The sequence below is a fragment of the Scylla paramamosain genome, chromosome 4, assembly GCF_035594125.1.
Source record: "Scylla paramamosain isolate STU-SP2022 chromosome 4, ASM3559412v1, whole genome shotgun sequence".
Taxonomy (NCBI): Eukaryota; Metazoa; Arthropoda; class Malacostraca; order Decapoda; family Portunidae; genus Scylla; species Scylla paramamosain.
In genome coordinates this window covers 31787544-31801725 of record NC_087154.1, presented here as the reverse complement: position 1 = coordinate 31801725, position 14182 = coordinate 31787544, and the positions used below count along the sequence as shown (strand labels likewise).

The 14182-nt window shown below is 42.9% G+C and overlaps 1 long non-coding RNA gene across 1 annotated transcript in view; it reads left to right on the top strand.

The window, feature by feature from the left end:
* The first annotated feature begins 4782 nt into the window (after positions 1 to 4782).
* LOC135097473 (uncharacterized) overlaps positions 4783 to 14182 on the top strand; it is a 71358-nt gene continuing 61958 nt past the window's right edge. The window contains exon 1 of the long non-coding RNA XR_010265736.1: positions 4783 to 5515. This is a non-coding gene — a long non-coding RNA (uncharacterized LOC135097473). The remainder of the gene's footprint in view (positions 5516 to 14182) is intronic.

The window sequence follows — 14182 nt, the reverse complement described above, 5'->3', positions numbered from 1 at the left end:
GGGCGTGGAAAAATGCGACGGACAGGGAGTGTGAGGAAGGGAAGGGAACGAAATGGAAGGGAAGCAAAATGAACAAAGGTGGATGATGACGAGAGAAGACAAGATAGGATGAGGAGAGAGACAATAAGGAGGAAAAAAGGACTTCACTTGAGGGGATTTAGAAGGATGTCCGGCGTGTGTGATATTCTGTGAGGGAAGAGGGGAAGAGGACGAGGGCGAGGAGGACGAGAGGAGGAAGACTGGGAGGAAAAAGGCATAAGAGCAGGATGTGGAGAGAGAAAGGAAAGGCGAACAAGCAAGATGGGAACCTGAAACAAGTGAGGGAAGATCTTGGAAACATGATGATAAAGAATAAGAAATATAATGAGATCATGAGTAGAAGAAACATTCCTGTCTTATCATCCCCCCCATCAGGAACACTCATCCAGCTCACATAAACTACCTGGAAATCGCTTCACACAAAGAAAAAGATAAATAAAACTAGTTGTAGAGAAAAACAAAATATTCACTATATATGGAAGCAATGAAGAGGCGAAGTGAAAAACAGGAAAATACTTCGCGTCACCTGACCCTGTGTGTGTGTGTGTGTGTGTGTGTGTGTGTGTGTGTGTGTTTGTAAATTCAGTGTCAGTGTATATCAAGTCTCCCTACACGAGCTTTCACCAGCTTGGCGAGAGAGATAGTGGATAAAGACGGCACATTTATCATTGGCTTCACCCAGACGGCTTTTAACATTAGCCCTACGCGGCCACCACTCACCGGCAGCGATGGTCATTCGGGGCGATGGAATAACTCGTTTACGCTCTTAGCCTCTGACCGCCGCAGCCCCAAAATTGAGCTGATAACTGGTGCGGGAGCGGCGGGATGAGTGACACGCTCAAGGAGGTGTAGCGGCCCCGTTGAAAATACCTCCATCACGCCCATATGAAGCGGCAGCGGCGTCAGCGGCCAGTGTCGACACGCAAAAACTGGTTCAAGGAATTATGGGAGCGGAGTCTGATGGTGTGGATGGCGGCGGATGCTGGTCCTGCTGGTACTACTGCTGCTGCTACTACTGCTGCTACTCCTTCGGCTGCTTCTGTACCATGTCTAATCCGTATTGTGTTATTGTTTATTTGGAGAGAGTAAGGAAAAGGAAGTCATAGTTAGAGAAGAATATACAGTATTCTAACCTGCTGTCAGTACCGGATGATTCGTTTTCCAGTTCTCTTCTTGAAATTTAAAAAGAAGGATGCGTTGTGTTATTGTTCATTTAAGAGGAGTAAAGGAAGAAGAAAGTCTTAAGTACGAAGGTGAAGTATCAACCTGCTGGCATTACTGGTTGATCTATTCAGTGGGTATTAAAAGAAGGATACGTCTCATGTTTGTTCACTGGAGACCGTAAAGGAAGAGAAGGTTATCAGTACTCTAAGCTGGCGTGGGAAGAAGGTGACATTCCTTATATCCGCTCGTCCGTATCAAGACATACAGGAAGTGTTCGGTCGCCTTTTGTTTATCACTTGTGTCACTGTCCAGTTGATCCTTCGAAGTCTAACCAATGCGGCCTTTTATTCGTGCACAGTATTTATTGGTTTATTTTCGTAAAGTGTAGGGTATTGCACTGTCCTGGAGTATTTGATGTAACAGGTTCTGGTACATTTGTGGTCCAGACTTCGATTTTACGTGGTGATAATGAATTAGTAAATGTGGTGCAGTCTCGGACGTTTCAACACTTAGAGATATAAAAAGATCTAAATATGCTGGCAAACACAACACAACACAACACACACACACACACACACACACACACACACACACACACACACACACACACACACACACACACACACACACACACACACACACACAACACAACACAACACAACACAACACAACACAACACAACACAACAAAACACAACACAACACAAAATAGTAGCAACTCTTGTCATTTACATTCCTATATCACACACACACACACACACACACACACACACACACACACACACACACACACACACACACACACACACACACACACACACACACACACACACACACACACAGAGGCAAAAAAAAAAAAAAGAGAGAATCAGAAGGACAACAACCCTCACTACTCCTGAAGGCGAGACGCGCACCACCTGTTTAAGTATTTTCTTGCCCTTTAGCCATCCCACCGTATTCCATCTTGGCGTTAAAATGAGCTTGCAAAGAGATCCTGAACGGGTAAGAAGAAGAGGAGAAAGAGGAGAAGGAGGAGGAGGAGGAGGAGGAGGGGGGGAAGAAAGGGAAAACGGATGGAGTTTCCTGACATAAACCTCTCAGGGAAATTATGCGATCCTCCGTCTTGAGTGTTTGACTAAGCCTGTGAACGACGAGTCTGTCTGGGGGGAAGAGAGAGAGAGAGAGAGAGAGAGAGAGAGAGAGAGAGAGAGAGAGAGAGAGAGAGAGAGAGAGAGACGCTTTTTACTTCATTTTTTTTTTTTTTTTTATGAGGAAGACCTGATTCGGACTCCAAACATATCAACCACTAAGAATCTGGTTTATTTTTAGAGGTATTCATTGACTGGTTCTGACAGTATTTTTTTCATCGCTAATTCTTCCCCTAACATTGGCAGAGAGAGAGAGAGAGCGAGAGAGAGAGAGAGAGAGAGAGAGAGAGAGAGAGAGAGAGAGAGAGAGAGAGAGAGAGAGAGAGAGAGAGAGAGAGAGTGTGTGAAGGGGAGGATAGGAGCAAGAGAACTAGGGAACGCATCCTCAACCATTTTGGCGCCTTATCTTGACTAGTTTTAACGGGCCCTAGTAGAAGACATAGAGGATTTTCATGATTCTAGTGATAAAGTAAAGTGAACTCTACACCATACGTGGAAATAAAAACATCTTGAGATCGCGACTAATCTGTATGGTCTTTTTAAATAGTTCTAGTGGGAGCATAAAGTCATAGTTCTTGGGCATTGGTGACGGCGTGTGGCGCTCAGCCCAGAGTGTCGCAAAGTAAACACGGATACATCACGAGGCGGCGAAGGAGGCTGCACAAGGACGGCTGGTATTTATGAGCAATTAAAGGGCCATTTACTCGCGAGGGAAGGGACGAGGTGCAGTTTAATGTATTACAGCGGAGAGACGCGCCAGAAAAGAAGAGTCCGATATGCGGATAATCACCTGTGCAATATTTTAACGATTCTCAATAATGGAAGAAACTTGTGGAGGGAGATTATGGCACTCGAAAAATCCTTACGCGGAGAAAAGAGTATCCGTTCGTAACTTGCTTTTGAAAGAACGTGGGAATCTGAGACTTGGATCGGCGCGTAGTAAGGAGGGAGGCTGCCGCTGGTGTGCTACTGAAGGGTGTTCGCACTTGGTAATTAGGATTATTTTGTTTGGTATTTGTCAATAAAACTGCTTAATAGTAACGAACAGCACTGTATTATGGTTCACCGGAACGAGAATGTCTGTCTTTCTTGATCTTATGTTCTTATGTTCTTATCTATTTATCGTTTCATAATTATTCATTCCATTGAACATGATGACGCTTCCATGAAAATGTAATAAAGCGTAAAATATCTGTCCTTAAGTTAATGGTTTGTTTCTTGATCAGTAATAAAACAAAAATTCCGCGACGGTCACTGGGCGCCATACCGGGTCACTTCTTGTAGTGGTCCAGGCAGGCAGGTCTTCCTCGGGGGCAGGTGGGTGGTCCGTCTCAGCGGCCGCCGGGCAACGCCGGCCTGCTAATATGCATCGCTAATGTCGATATTGCTTCATGTTCCCACCGGCTGCCACCCAATGTAATAGATGCATTAGCTTCCAGGAAACACCTCGCCATGGCGTGTTAGATTTTATTCACCCGATAAATAAAGGTGATCCTATTCAGTATCCAACTCAGTGCCTGAGTTCTTGGACAGTGACACGAGTGTGAAGGAACAAGTCTTCATTGAGCGAACTCTGCTGCCCTTGGCTGGCCTCATTGAGCCCACATGTCTGGCTGGACACAATGGCTACCCTGATAACTTTCAAGTACATCCTATTGCAGTCTTCAGATAACCCTTGTGGGCGGGACACAGAGATGCTGAACCCGACCACCTGCTGGTGGGGCCCACCCACATACCGCTCCCACAGTCACTCCGTGAGTCGACAGAATGCTAACGCCTTCCCCTGAATATATTATTGATCCTCACGTTTTTTATCACATCAGAAAGACGGGCACTTTTTTTCCTCAATCTGATTTGTAGTGGGCCACAGAAGCGTCAGGAATGCAAATACTTGGCTTTCTTTGGCGTGTTTGGGGTCCATGTGTCCTTACTCCTGTCAGACGTTAGGCCTCTGTTTCTCCCTAACCACCCAGGCCAGCGGCCACATCATTCCCTCCCCATTCCCCTACCCTTTTCTCCCCCTTTTTCTTCCATTACGCTTTCAGTGTAGTGCCAAGTATCTGTTTTCATCATCACCTTGATAGATATACAGTGCTTGTTCACGTATTATTACTTATTTTCTCTAAAGAAAGATTCTGTTTCAACGTCAACAAACACCTGGATATTTCTGTCTTCACCTGCGCCTTACTTCATGAAACTATTTTCGTGTCAAACCCCGTTTCGTTTCATCCTTGTTCTCTTTCTGCCACTCCCAAGCCATTCAATTTACTTAATGTGAAATGTAATGAACTGACCTGCATGATAAAGAGGAGTGGCAAATACTTAGCACGTAGTGGGCCTTGGTGGTGGGTGATGGAAGGCCTGTGCGTGTCCTCGATCATTGTGATGATTTGGTAAGGGTGCTAGTGTTGCCTCGTCACCCTTACGAGGCTCTTTGTTGCCTGTCTTTATGGATTCATTAATTATTATACTTAGCATGTGAAAGAGAATCCTAATAAGTCAGATTAACCGCGGTAGGGGATGAGGTTTCTTTTAGTCAAAGAGATGAACGACATTCAGGTGCGTTTGTTACTTGGAAATTAGTAAGGCCTATAGTGTTTTTTTTTTTCATTAAAGATAGGTTTGTTCTATGGTTTTCACGGGGTTACAAGTGGTGCACTCTATTTTTTCTCTCTCTTGAATAAGAAACAACGTCTAATATGCGGGTACTGAGAATCAGTATTTTACAAGTTTATCCTCAAATCGTGGACACCTGTTTTCTTTCACAAAAAAGTTTCAAGTGCTTCGACTCATAGCGTTGGTCGTTGTGAATTTACCAAATCTCTCACTCACGAATTAACATAAAAGAAGTACAGCCTCCAGCCAGCAGCGAGCACAGGAACACCTCCGCGATAAGTCTTGCCTGTGAGGTGCCGCCAGCCGCCGTCAGCCTGCCTCCTCATTTGGAAGGAATGATTCGAGCGCACTGAAGCTGTGTTTGTTTGGTGCTTCACAAGCGGGATCCTCGCCGCCTTCCGCCATTGTGTGGGTGTGCTGAGCGGCGGGCGGGTGTTTACAGTGTGTTTCCTCGGTAATCTGGCCAAGTTCATCGACCAATTCCGGACTAAGTGGCTGTGTTTACAGTAGTGGGTGATGGGCTCCCGGCGCGCGGCGAGACAACATCAGGTCAGTCGGCTTAGGTTTCTGAACGACCAGCAGGTTGCTATGGGCAGACCATCAGGTCCGCCTCGGCCTCAGGGGAATGGGGAGGCAGCTGTGGCGTATTCTTGAATGCCAGTGTCCAGGGCAGGGAATCAAGGCGCCGCTGTAATTTATGTTTTGCTCTTGTCAAGTGATTCTTTTTCTTTTTCTTTTTTTCAGGAGCATTTCATGATCACTGATGATTGATTATTTATTTGATGAAACTGAAGAACTATTACCGAAATCAGGAGTTGATGGAGTTTGTCTACAAGGCCTTGAGCTGTGTAGGTGACAAAGATGGCTACTCGCTCTGCATACTGGCACCTTTTGGGAATCAGAACAGACAAGGGAGAAAGACAGAGATGGATAGGCAATTCCTACCCACTTTATCGATCAGGAGCGTGCTGGGAGGAGGAGCGAGGCTTAACGGTAATGGTGAGGCTTGGGTGTGTTTAGTGATGGAAGTCATGTTGTCTGCCTCATGATAAAATTCTTTAGAAATTTATTGTTGGTTCAGTATAATGTAAACTCACTGAATCTTTAGGCAATAATATCTAAGTTCAGATACACATACTCGCCTGCAAATCCACTAACACACACACACACACACACACACACACACACACACGCATTGAAATATACCGCCTCACTTGACAATATTTTGATCACTGGTAACTCAATAACAAGAGGCAACACTGATTGCACTGTGCTTTCTAGTAAATATTCACTGACGGCGTCATTCCATTAATCTGCTGGAAGGACGCTGACTCTGCATCACCTTTTCGTTTCGCTTACATATCTGAAGGCAATCCAGGTATCATGTTGTATTCCACTAGCTTCACTATAAAGAATTACACGTTTGCTGTGAAGGATCAATATCTTCGTTGACCTGTCTGTCTGACACAGCGATGAGAAAACCTTTCTTGTTGTTCCAGACGGCGCCAGTCTTTGTTGCGGCACAAAAATACCTGTCCACTAGGAGATTCCAGATCCTGTTAATAGACACGAAAAGGAAACAGCACAATATATTAAATTACACCTCAGCTTTAGAGCTCCGTGGTTGTTTGGTGAGATTTAAGGAGTATAAGAGAGAAAATTTGGCTGTGTTCTAATGCGTGGTGAGTCTTTACGTTGAGTTTAATTAAGTAATAAAAGTCGCGCCTCTGTGCACTGGAAGAGCGTTTGTGCTGCAGTCTTCTGAGTAACAGACTTGCGTTGCATGTCAAGGAGAAACAGAAACTTGCCTCATAAAGAGGATCTACACAGAATTCACGTCGCAATGTTCAATGTTCCTCACAATATTCATTCGGTTTTGTGTTACGTGTTGAGCGTATCATAGTCACGCCATTATATTGCAAGTGTTGTTTGATCATAATTATTTCCAGAATACGTCAACAGCACGACCTTGTGCAGATTAACTCCATAAATATATCGCCAATCACGAGCAAAATGTTGAACCGCTGCGTTGGTTGGCGAGGTGTTACGATGAGCTCGCTATTGAAATTAAATTAACCGGGATGGAATTGCAGGCATGTAAAAACTGGTTCAGGCGCGGCGTGGTCTTCCTGTAAGCCGAGCAGAGAAAGGCGAGCCGTGAGAGGCGAGGCGTTTGGGGTTGGCGGAAACAATCCCAACTGTAAAACCTCGCGCGATGAAGGCAGCGTCGCGGCGAGCCTTTCCACACCCCGGAGTTTTCACTTTCTTGTTCTGCCGCCCCGAGCACTCTCTCTCTCTCTCTCTCTCTCTCTCTCTCTCTCTCTCTCTCTCTCTCTCTCTCTCTCATCCCACCTCTTTTACTTTACAGAATGAATTAGATGGTGTAGCTTATCACAAACAGTCTCATAAGGGTCAATATGTCTGTTGTTTTTTGCTCTTTATTTGTGTTCCTTTGAGATATCTATTTTTTTTTCTCTTGCTACCTGTGTCCATTCTCTCTCTCTCTCTCTCTCTCTCTCTCTCTCTCTCTCTCTCTCTCTCTCTCTCTCTCTCTCTCTCTCTCTCTCTCTCTCTCTCTCTTGTCGCCTTGGAGTGTGTTGCTTTAACTTTGTTGTGGATTCTCCGTCCCCGGGAACGAGTACGAGAGTTGCGAAGGTTGACAACTCTGCATCTTGCTGAAAATTGCATTGTATCGAAGGTGGAAGTTGTCATTGTGTTTTGCTGGAAAGGTCAGAACGCCACGGACTCCGGAACAGAGTGGACGTGAGAAATAAACTTTGACAAAGGGGGAACTATTTGGGTTCAGTCCTGACCTAACGCAACGACAACCTGAACTTTAAAAGATGTATCACGTGATTTTTGCAAAGCTGTTTCTTTTGTTTATACAAGGCACAATGGAACCTTCTGCTTTATTTTGTGTCTTGCCCTCCTATGAGTTAAACTATTACTGTTTGTGCTGCAGTAATCCTTGTGAATCATTCAGTTATCCTTTTTTTTTATTTAAGTGAACGAAGATAAATAAATAAATAAAATATATAAATAAATAAGTAAACAAATAAAGAAAAATAAGTAGAAAGCAAAACTACTAACACTGCAATAACAGGACCTCTTAATAAATAATATAACACATTTCGATACAAGTTCCTTTTAGAGTCAAACTGTATGCAGCTAATATTACAATAGCATTTGAAATTGCGTTTCAGGACTTCTGTTTTAATTGTTAGCTCGCATGAGTAGAACAGCTGCGCAAATCCATGTTTTGATAATCAGAGTAAGACAAGTTAACGATAGAAAATCAGGCCTTAGATGGTTAGCAAAATAAGAGAATTGCGTTTATCATTCTTTAAGCTGTAATCTTCGCTTGATTTCGTGGATTTTAAACCCTATAACCATTTCTGTAGTATATAACGGAACATAACATTTATGCATAAAATAATACTTACGGCGAAAAACCAAATCAGTTATCAGAATTATTGGAACCCACCAGCAGAAATAACAACATAACTTCTCGGAATCAAGTTTTTTTTTCTTTTTTTTTTCTGGCACGTATTATCCTGATGCAAAATAAGCGTAACGTGTTCTAGCCGGGGGAAAGTGTTGCAGTGTTGCAGTAGCTAAACCCAACACCTGAACTTTCCTACTCTCGGCGTACTACGTGTAAAGGTTCGCGTAATGGACTGAATACATTGCTTTGTTTTTCTCTCGCACACAATTCTCATTACGAGCCTGAAAGCGCGAGGCTGATGATGCTGCAGACCCGGGTTGTCTGCGAGCGGGAATTGAAGCACACGTGGACGGTGAAAGCAATAAGTGTTTTGTTTTGTTGTGTGCACTTCGACTGACGACTGTTTTGATGCTATTTCCATGGAGAAAGAATTTTTTTTTTTGGGGGGGGCATTTATTGTCTTGTGTGTTGGGACTGACCAGTAATTCAAAAGTTATCGATACCAAGAAGATTCCTAAAGCACAAAAATGTGGAAATCCAAATCAATAGAAACTCTTCAACATATTTTTTTTTTTTTAAGAACAGCAAGTTGTTGTTAATTAAGAACCAATAACCTGGGGATATTTCGTGGTTTTGTGTTGAGTTGCGGAGATATTCCTTTGCTGACAGGACGGAAGGGAAAGAGAGGAAAAGCAGCTCCTCAAAGAATGAGTTTTATGTGTGATAAAGTTGCTACGGGAACGGACTCGACCTGTGTTATGTAGGATTGCGAGTAGACTTGTTATGCTGGGTACAATTCTGGTAGAAAGAGTCACTTTTATCGGATAGATTCAGCTCAGGTTGCGATGGAGAGGCAAGCGCTCGCGCTCGCGTACTCACACACACACACACACACACACACACACACACACACACACACACACACACACACACACACACACACACACACACAGGCTCGAGGCTTCCATAACGGTACCGGCTATACGCTTTTAGGTGGTTTAATTGAAAAGGCTGGAAAAACGTCAATGAATATAAAAAGTGTTTTCAACCTTTGTATGTATATTTAAGGACAAAAGGGAAATAAACTCTATTACGTAGCACAGAGCTATTCGTGTTGCGCTGCCAAATCTTTCACAATGACATGGCGACGCTGAGCCACCAAAATCATAACCTAGCACGCGGTTGTTTCCTGCAAGGACACAAATATACAAGGTGTGGTGTCTTGGTAACGAAAACAGGAATTCCTTCTTAAGCTCTTTTCAACGGAATTCGCAATAGTAAATCTGCCTGGACCGGGAGTAGCGAGCAAGCACATGCGAGCCAGGTTGTCGCGATTTGTGTGTCTTGCGCGTCCAAGTTTGTGCGTTTGCAGTGCAGCTGAGTAATCGCACCGCCAGGCGGGGCTCGGGACGCGCTGCACAGCCATTTAATTTCACGGTTGATGAAATATCGCAAGGTCTATATATTTATCAGGTTTAGGGAATGGAATGTGAAGCCTCTCATGGTACGTAAAATTCTGAAGTGCCGGAACATTTTATAATTATGCAGAGCAAGTAATACAGGACAGTGTTTGTTCGGCAGCGGGATAATACCCATGGAGTGTTTAAAACGCATGTGTTGAATTAAGTTAAAGTACAACGCCCGGGTGCCCAGCGCTGCCTAAAGCTCAGTGGCTTATTTAGCTTGCACTGGCAATATAAATAAAAGTGTTTCTCATGCGAAATGAATGACAATATTTCCGGCATTTTTATCCTCGCGAACAACATAAATAAATTTTCAATATTCCCTCGTTTACGCAGTGTATGATGGTCCACTAAATTTTTGAAGCACTGTGGAAGATTATTACGTTGAAATGGGGACGGCGAGAGTGGGGAGGAGAGGAGGAAAGGAGGGAGGCAGGGGTGGTGAGAGGGAGGGAGGCAAGGAGAGGGGCATACGGGGAGGGAGGAAAGAATGGAAAGAGGCCAGGTGGGAGAGTCTGATGTAGGAGTGAGTGGGGGGGGTGAGTGTAATGTAGGAGGGAGGGAGAGAGGGAGGGGAGGAGTTAGAGCAGGAATGTTGCTCCTGTTGTTTATTTCATTAGTGACGTGAAGTGAACTATGTCAGGGAAATGTTTCAAAGAGTTTAATGACGATCATTTCATTATTTGGGCCAAAATCATCAACGTGTGGCAGGTAACAATGATGAGACCATAATCCTGCCTCTCCACATCATTCACATCGTTAGTCAACACAACACAACACAGTGTGACGTATATCATTACAACACACAACACAACACAACACTTCCATAGATAGTGCAACTTGGTACAACACTGTAACACAAAATCTTATATTCGTAATGAGTACAATACACCAGAATACAACACAACACTTTACAACACAAAGTATCACATCCGGAGGCAACACAACACAACCTTAACTAAAATTATGCTTCCACAAACAACACAAATCATTACATCATAACACGTAACAATACAACAGCACTGCACAAACCCAAATAGTGCAACACAGCATGAACCATCCGACCATCACAGCAGAACATAAAACACAACCAGCCAGAACAAATTATAGACGAGACACGCACAACACCCTCCCTAACGCAACATAACACAGCGGAACACATTCCCCTGGCCATCACCATCAAGCCATCACAGCCAACGCAATTTAACCGCATCCAGCACTTTATAACTCGGCAAACACATGATAAAACTCCAATCAACACCGCGCCCAGCTAGAACATAACATACCGATGCGACCACCACCACCACCACCGCCACCGCAACTACAACCACGACAACAATAATATCAACAAAACTTCATTATAGTTTACCGATTCTCAATAATCGAAAACAAAACTGATTTTACGACATACTACCTTGACTCATCCAATTGTTCTTCCACGTGTTTATCCAACCCAAATCTTCCTCTTGCAGACTATATAACACATACCCATCCACCCACCTACTGACACACACACACACACACACACACACACACACACACACACACGCACTATGGACTTCTGAGATAGCAACTAAAGACAAAACGCATATGTAAGGCAAGCGTTAAGTGAGATGGGAGACTGATGATCAGCATTTCCTAATCTGTGTTGCTCGCCTTGCCAGGGTGTGATGAAATCTGTTTTAGTGGGAGCCCGTGATAAATGCAGGGTCAGGGTTGTTAGGTTACACCAGAGTGATTCGTCTCAACACGCAGCCAATTTATCGTTCCTGATTGGCTTATCGTGCTAGTGATGTTTTCGAGTACATTTATTTGTGTATTCTATTTAATTAGGGAAATTATAAATGTGTATTTTTTTTTTTAATGATCTCACAGCCCTATGGTATTTATAATCCCTTTGTTATAACAGAATTGTTCGTTGACGTAAACATGACAACGTAGAATTATGCATTACATGTTCTTAGAGCCAGAAAATGTTGGGGATCGGAAAATGTTGATAAACACACTATGAAGGAGAGAGGCTTACACAACGATCACTAGTGAAAACTATTTTGATTTTATCCCAGTTAGTCTAGTATTTAGAATTCAAAACCAGCTTTGCAATATTAAAAGGAACATCAACGTAACTTATTAATCATGCATATATATATATATATATATATATATATATATATATATATATATATATATATATATATATATATATATATATATATATATATATATATATATATATATATATATATATATATATATATATAGACACACACACACACACACACACACACACACACACACACACACACACATTTATAACGACAAAGAAAAGAAAAAGATAATCACATCCTAGTAGTTCACGTCATCCTATTTAAAGTGACCTAGGCAGAGAACGAGAGAGAAACTTTACATTTTTTACAAGAGAGGCGAGGCAGGGAAAAAAGAAGTGCTTGAAGCAGCGTAATCAGAGCAGGTGGTCCCGGCGCGGCACAGTGGCAGCCTCTCCGGAAAATTAATCAAAAAGTTCCGACGAGTTTCTTCTCTGGCCCGACATTGTCCCTCCGCCTTCCCCTCGGCCTCCCCTTTGCCCTTCCTTCCCCCCTTGCCATTACTCCCTTACTCCGCCACTGACAGGAAAGACGAGGCGAAGAATGAAAGAAGGGCGCCGTGTGTGTGTGTGTGTGTGTGTGTGTGTGTGTGTGTGTGTGTGTGGAGAGAGAGAGAGAGAGAGGGCAAGGGCGTGAGAATGTTGCCGTGCGCATATAACTTTGTGTTTGTTTATTTTTTGTGCGTGTGTGCTTGTGTAGTTAAGCGTGTGTGTTTGTATGGATGTTTGTGCTTGTTTGCTTGTGTTTGCGCTGTTTGCTCGTGCACGGTGCTAAGAGAGAGGAGTGTAGTGCCGACGGGAAGTAAAGGAGTAGTGGGAAAAAGGATAATCATTATAGAAGATTAGCTTTAATAAGACAAACCAGAGAGAGAGAGAGAGAGAGAGAGAGAGAGAGTTACTCGATATGAAAATATACAAATAAAAACATCTATGTGACAAATAAAAACATCTATGTGAAAAAAGACAAAAGCCAAAAGCTCACTAGTATCGATAACATTTAGAAAGAAAAAAAAAACATTGAATTAATACAAAAGAAAACACCACGAACACGACAAGAAACAGAACGAATGACAAAGAAAAATAACAGAAAGAATCAGTAAAAGAGAGGAGGGCGTTTCTTTTCCTCTCGTTTATATCCCCATCTTTCCACTTTCCTCTAAGAACGAGAGATAAGATAAGGAGGAGGAGGAGGAGGAGGAGGAGGAGGAGGAGAAGGCGAAGGAGGATAAGGAAGAGGAGGAGAAGGCGGAGAAGGAGGCGAAGGAGGGGGAGGAGGAGGAAGAGGACGAGGATGAAGAGGAAAAAGAGGTCAGAGCAGAAGCCACTCTCTGATATCAATAATGGCGTCTCCTTTACAACATACCTCTAATCCTCTTCACCCACACACACAGCTCCTAAAGTTCCCCAGACTGGCATCATCAGATCTCCGTCCCTTCCTTCCATCCGCCGCACAGAAAGAGAGAAAAATGGAGTAAAAAAAGCGAGGGAAAGTCTTCTGTTAGCATTGGCCGCCCTCCTCGACACAGATTTCTTGGAATTTCTAGGATATAACCTTTACTTGTCATATTTTCCTGAGTTTCATATATTTTTTTTTTTTTTTTGACGTGATGTGATAGTAAGAGAGAGAGAGAGAGAGAGAGAGAGAGAGAGAGAGAGAGAGAGAGAGAGAGAGAGAGAGAGAGAGAGAGAGAGATAGTGTGTTCTTTAATTTGTGTAGTATTGTGTCCTCTTCTTCTCCTTCCTTGCCTCCGTTATGGCGTCTTTAATAAGGTTGTGCTATTGCGCGCGTTTTTTTTCTCCATATTAGTTTTTTTTTTTTTCATTATGTGTTTTATTTTTCTGCTGATGTTTCATTGTTTCCTTTTTTTTTATTTCTTTTGTTATTGAATTATTATTTTCTGTGCGGTGTTGTTGTGATGTTTTCTTCGTGTTATGCGTATTCTTTGTGTTGTGTTATTGTGTTTGTTTGTTTTTTTCTGTGTATTATTGCGTTATTTTCATGTTTTTTTTATTTCCTGCTTCTCTTTGTGTTATTTTTCTGTGTTTTGGCGACTTTCATTTCCGTGTTATTTCGTTCGTTTTTTTTTTGCGCTTTCTTATTTATGTGTATTCATATTTTTCTTTCTTTTCTGGATTATTGCGTTCCTTTCTTCGTGTTATTGTATTCTTCCTGTGCCATGTTGTGTTGTTTTTCTCTCCTTTGG